Raw genomic sequence first — 6,771 nt, forward strand, 5'->3', positions numbered from 1 at the left:
GAAAGTTTGCTGCTATTTGCAGCAGTGAACAGCTAAGAAATGAAATCCAAAGATTCCTAACACAGATTGGCAAAAGGCAAGATGAAACAGTTGCCTGAGGAAATATCCTAACAAACCAGAGAGACATTTCAAAATGATCACTTGTGAGTCACTTAATAAAATCACTTCAGCACAGCTGTGCCCTAAGCAATAACCGTGTAGATTTAATTCCTTTTAAGTGTGAGGCATTTATCCATGGGGAAAGGATGCTGGACGAGAACTTTGTTCCTCTTCTATGGGGGCAATGATATGACTTTGAATATGTTCTATGGTGACCAACATTCTGCAAAACTGCGTGGTTTTGAAAGATGGTTTATTTTAAACAGCTATAGAAAACATGCAGTAAAAGGAGCACTGCCTTACTTTAATATATCATTCCCAGGCAGAACTGAATGGCAGAAATGATGTTCCTGTTACCTACTTTCAGAGCTGCTCCATCCCAGCAGAAAGATTTCCTACTGCCATCTACATCATACTCAAAGCACCTAAAAAAACAGAGATGAGAGTTACCAGTCATAAGGCTGTGTCCTGTATCAAGACACTTCAGGCGTAACATATTCTTGAGTGGTTCTGCAAGTGGTCACTACAAACTTGGAACCAGAGAAAGATTGAGTACTGGCAACTTTTACCTCGTGTTCTGATGTGCACTGCAGGGAACTAATTTCAGTGCTTAGCATAAATACAGCCATCTTGTTTCTTGGCATAGGTGCAGTTATGCTAAATTAAGCATGCTGAGATGACTAAGAATAATCATTCATCATGAAATCCTATTGAATTTTCAGGGGTCAGGAAGATGACTCCCTTTTTAATATTAAAAATTACATTATCTGAACAGAGCATATCTGGTGTTGCTACTAGTAAATTTGAGAGATGAAACAGACTGGGTAGCTACATCTTGGTAGCTAGGAAAACTCTGATTATTTTCTTTTCTCTCCCTCTTATTCAGCAGCCTTAGTTGTCAGTAACGGTGAGAAATGGACCCTGTAGGTGCAGCAAAGAACAGGGATGTTCCAGGAGAACAGGAAAAAGGCTGTGCTCTGTGTCACCATTTAAGGGAGCTGATAAAGCGTTGTTAGTCAAAATAACGGAATTGCTTAGAGGTGACTCATGAATGAAAATAACTGTGTAATCAGCAGCAGTGAACATTTATTTAAGAAAACCAGGTCTCTTTAAATTAACCTAGTATCTAGTTGGGTTGACAGTTTACAGGCTGGTTGGCTGACAGTGGCACTGTAATACACTGATGGTCTCCTGTTGTACATGCAACCACCCAGCATTTTAATTATGAAAACCCACAGGCCAATGTGCCAGTCTTCAGAGGTCTAGAAGGGCTAACATGGTCACTAGATCGACAGAAAAATTCTGCTGGTGCAGAAAGGTTCAGTTCTCTCTGGATTCAGCACTACCGCCCAATATTGGGCCCCGTTCAGTAGCACACTGTTTGGAAAGATGTTAGTTAATTGAGGTGAATTTTGAGGAGAGCCACATGACTGAACGAAAGCTGACCTGCTTGCCTAAAGATGAGGGACTTGGGAACCACAAGAAGGGCAAGGGCTTATATAGTCATAAAGATGTAACTGCATTTAGGGGCTAGAAAATGAAACCAGTCAAATTCAGCCTCATAAAGAAGTGCATACTGGACAAGTTCTTAACTCTTGTGGCTGATTCTCCTCCATCACTGGCTGTTTTTTCTATAGCTCAGGTACTTTTCTAACAGCAATGCTGCAGTTCAATAAGAAGTTAATCTAAAGATATAATGTGTCCTTTGAGTCACATGGGGCAATGGTCTTTTCTTGCAAGGTATCAGTCACAGATGGGCTCAGACCACAGGGTTCCAGTCTGGGACCTGAGTCTTGTAGTCAGGCTGGTGAGGTTTGGGGCTTGGGTTAAATATAATACGAAATGAATGCGTTATTATGTGTTTGTTCCTCTCATTTTGACTCAGGACACTAACTGTGGGAAAACCACAGTGTTTGGCTTCTTCCTGGGCTCAGGCAGTAGCCCACGTCTCAGAGACAAGATGGCACACAAAACATTTCCTGTTTTCAAGCATTCCCTGTTGGGGTACCAGATGCGTCTTTCCTGCGGTGTCACGTAGAGCCACACCACTAATTCAGTGCAGGTAGCAGTCTAGCAGCACACGGCTTGGTGAGGAAGGACAGGTTCCTTAACGCATGTCTGTGTTTCCATTACTATATTTTACTGCTCGTGATACCTGAGAAAGCTCAGCGATGTAAACATGCCCAGAGGTGGAAAACATGCCCTTGGTCTCATTTGCCATCCTGCTCTGGGAGTGTTGTGCAGCGTTCCCATTCTGTGTAATCAGTTTCCGTGGGAAGGGGGCTGTTTGTGAGAATAACAACCACATATGCAGAGGGCCTGGGTGCGCACATCCATGGAATGAGGCAGCTGGATCCCATCCCTGGCTTACACTGGCATTTTCTGTTGTGTGGTGGCATTGGCACCATGAAATGTCAGGTCTCAAAATGGAAATGGCCCGGCATTGTTTAGGACCTATTCCAGGAAATGCCTCTTGGATAGAAGCACTCTCTCTTGCTGCCCCTTCTCCATGACCTCGAGCAGAGAAGTATCTAAAATAGGTCATTGTTATGCATGGAGAGAACCCTGTTCCCTAAGCTCCCTTAGTTTCCAAGTAAACGAGCTTTGGAGGTAAGTTAGCAAAAGAGGCTGATTCATTAGCAGCAAGGGAAATCTGTGCGTTGGAGGGGTGCCCAGCTGCCCGAAGGGATTTACGTAGTGACATGCTCCTCAAATCTTAACAGAACAAGCTGAGTGATACGCACACAGGCTTGAACTATATCACAATCACGTGCTTGCTAGGCTCATGTCTTATCTCACGGGTTTCTCTGGAGAGTATCAGTTGCTCCAGTCGCTCAGGGTTTTAAATTTGTAAGTCACAGTGAGGTATCTTCTAATGTGAGAAAATTCTGTATCTGTTTTCTTTTCCAAATTAGGTCACCTTGTAAGGCAGTTCTGGATGGAGCTGGTCCCTGCAGTTATAGAGGCTGTAAATAACAAATGTGTTACAACATGTTCGACGGGATTTCATTGCACCATCACTAGTCTATCTGAATATTGTATCCCAAATTAATAACAAATTAATTTTATCTGCTGAAAGACCCCAACTGTCACCCTCCTGTCCGGAATGAGATCATTTTGGGCAGTTACTCGCTTACAGGAGGAACAGGGCCAACACATTCTTCTGGCTTCATTACCAAGGGCAGGCTTATGCACAGAGATGAGTGCTCCACTTTGTCAGATCATCTGGAGTGCAAGGAGGAGTATTCAGTCTTTTTGGAGCATCTTCCACCTTTGTTGGTGTGTCAAGCTGTGCCAATTAGTGCCAGTGATGAGATGCGCACTTGTCCACAAGATCCGAAACAGAAACCTGAAAACTGCTGTCGCACAGGATGCTGAGCAGCTGTCGGATTATAAAGATCTCTGGCTCCTCCTGACATGGGCCAGATTTGAACCATTGACCTAGAAGTGAAAAGCTTGAAATCCCTGCACAAGCCACGGGATAAATAGGACTCGCAGAGATGCGTGCCCTCATTCCGTATTCTGTTGCTGCCACCTAATGGCAGATGGGGAGTGGAAAGGCCTCATGCAATATATCTTGTCCTTGAGAGTCTGGTATGTGGGAGAACCTGCGCAAGTAGTTCTTATCAGCCCCTAAGAGTGCTGGGTAAACGGTGATTTAGTCTGCCTTTATTCCAATATAGAATAGTTTGACAAAGTTCTTTCGTGCTGCAAGTCAAGTAAGAGGTGTCCCACTGTATGCTGCTCTTGCTCTCCTATGCTGGGTTATTTCCAACACATGAAACCTGAGTGAAAGTCTGCGATCGTACCTGGCTTAGCAACTGTCTGTCCCAAGGGCAATGGTAACTGAGTGGTGGGTGCCTGTGGCAAGCAGAGGAGGCAAGAGAAAGGAGGTAGGAGGTGGCACTTTTAATTTCTCTGAGTACCACTGGTGCAGACAAAACATTTGCACTTTCAAGAACTTTGATACAGAAAGAGAAGGCGGTGGAGACTAGAACAAAATTAACTTGACTATCTGGAAATTACTTGATCTGAAGGCTAACAGACAATAAAACTCACTTTCCTTCTTATAATACATAAAGGAAAAGGCAAAGGACAAGGAGAGATGTCTCCTTCTCCGCCTTGCCCAACTCCAGGAAGTTCCTGATGTTTTCTGTCTCTAAAGCCCCAGATTTATAAGGCAGTTTTGCACTGCCCGTTTCTGTCTACACACAGATCTCCAAATAATTATTTTAAGCCACAGTAACTGACACTGTCTCACAGAGGAGAGAGACTGCATCCCTGCATTGCAACTGTTGGGTGTCCCGAGACATGTTCCATGACAGGACTGCAGCCCAATGAGTCCTGGAGCAGTCCCCAGCAGCATTAATACAGCCCCAGTGGTGACACGGGAGTTTGCAAGGCTCAGCAGTGAAACCAAGTCGGTCACCAGGACTACCTGAAATCATAAACAAGCTTTATATTTGAGAAATATCTCCAGTAGTCTATAGTCACTGAAGAGATGCCATTTTATAACAGGAAACTGGGAAGAAAAAAAAAAAAAAGAAGTCATATCTCCACCCAGAATACTGGAAAAAGCTGTAGAATTCCCCTCTGCTTGGCTGAAGGAATAGTTGTTGGAAAGAAAGTCCAGGAGTGAAGCAACACGGAGGAGAAGAAGGGAAACTTATTTTCCTGCTGGAGGAAAGAGTCTTTAAAAGCACTGTGGAGAGAAAAAGAAATGAGTGCCATGAGTCCTCAAATGCCTTTGTAACTGCTGGTACTACCTGTGCATCTGTGAGAGAGCAGAGAAAAGCAGCACACATGAATTCTAGCTCAGTGGGGAGACAGCACATTTTAGCATGAAGTTGCTCAGCTTCGTGCCAACAAGCACTTCCCAGACTGCAGTGAGCAGCTGAGCCAGCCTATCTAAAGAGTCGCAGGCGCTCTGTTTGCAATCAAGGTCCAGCCACCACTCCCTTACGTCAAAGCCAGCATCCTATCTAAACACTGCTGTCGCACTTCCGAGAAAGTGCAGCTTTGTGCCACTGCCGAAAGGCAGCCTTCTCAAATACATACCCGCTGGTGATACACCAGGGATTTCAGACTGGTACGTGAGGTCGTTGTACATGAGCCGAACAGTTACGTCCGCTTCTGCACACAGAACGAAGTCTGGCAGGGTGCTGGGACCTCTTGTTGTAGCTGCTGGTCAGACCCAGGTGGGAGATCCCATGTAGAATGGTGATACTTGTAAGCTGGAACCATTACCAAAGTGCTCTCATCAATCAAGTTCCCCAGGAGACTTTCTGCTTGCTCTGTAGATACTTTTCTTTGAAGCTCAGTGGTAAAGTGATAGCAGAATACATTTAACAGGTCTAAAATGGTCTTGGCAAGGTTGCTATTTTTTTTTAATCCATGTCCCTTCCCCTCTTATTTCTCACAGGAAAACACCGTCTTCTGACCGCTCTCAGGGAAGTGGCAGTTGCAAAGTGAAGACATAAGATTACACCAAGTGAGCTGAAATTTAAGCCTTTCCGTAACAGCGGTGACATTCAACAGTTAACACGCACCCTCAACACACAGCAGCTGCAGAGTTTCGTTACTGTCACTTACAAAAACCTTCAACTCCCTTTGGTGTGCCCTGCTTTGAGCCAGAGCTCGCAGGCCCAGAGACACCATTTTATCAGTAAGAGCCCTTTAGCGTAGCATGACATCTGAGAGACTTCAGCAGGATATAAGATTGTTCTGGTACTGAGGTATGATTTAATATCCTAAATTGTTCTGGACATTTGAGCTGCATGATTCAGGAGACTTGCATGAGTATGGTTACTTCAGTGCTTAATGAGATTTATGTGCTTAAATGTGATGGGTGCTGTAATCAGGTTTCTAACACGCTGATTCAATATGTGAGGGGGGGAAGATCAAATCAACAGGGGTTTCGCTGTGGTTGTGGTGGAGGCAGGCTTTTGCACAGGAAGCTTGCAACAAGAGCTCTTGCAAATGCCAAAATAAGGAGGAAAAAAAAAAAAAAACCAAAAAACCAAACAAAACCCACCACACCAAACAAACCAAAAAACATACAGGAAACGTCTTTCCCCAGCTCTTAATCGCAGCCTCCTGTTCGCTCCGCCCGCGCTGGAAGTTTCACCCTTTCCGGCGACACTGGCCGGGGGCTCTGGGGGCGGCAGGAGGCTGGGCACGTCCCGGCGGGGCGGCAGGAGGTGCTCCCGGCTGCCCCGAGCCAGGCCTTCCAGGGGCTGGTTGCCGAGCAGGAGCCGTCCCTGCTGGGAGTCCTCCAGCCCCACGCAAACCCTGCCCACCGACCCCCCTCTGGGTACCGAAAGGGGTGTAATAATAATAATAATGATAGCGTGGCGGGGCTTGCAGCAGCTGCCGGCCTGCAGGGAGCTGCCCGCGCGTCCGCCTCGCTGCCTGCACGGCGCCGGGGCAGGCCCGGCGACTGCCACTCACGGCGCCGCACCGCCTCCGCGGCCGGGGGCCGGGCTCGAACCCGCGGCCGCCGCGCAGGGCGGGCTCCGAGCCGCGCCGCCGCGCCCCAGATGTGGCGGGCGCCTCCCGCGTTTGCATCGCCCCGGCTGCGCCCGCGGCCCTGCGGGCAGAGCCCCGCGCAGGGCAGAGCCCCGGGCAGGGCACGGAGCCGGTAAGCGTTGGGGGGGGGACGGGACCGGGGGT

This window comes from Leptosomus discolor, chromosome 9, assembly GCF_034619465.1.
Source record: "Leptosomus discolor isolate bLepDis1 chromosome 9, bLepDis1.hap2, whole genome shotgun sequence".
NCBI lineage: Eukaryota > Metazoa > Chordata > Aves > Leptosomiformes > Leptosomidae > Leptosomus > Leptosomus discolor.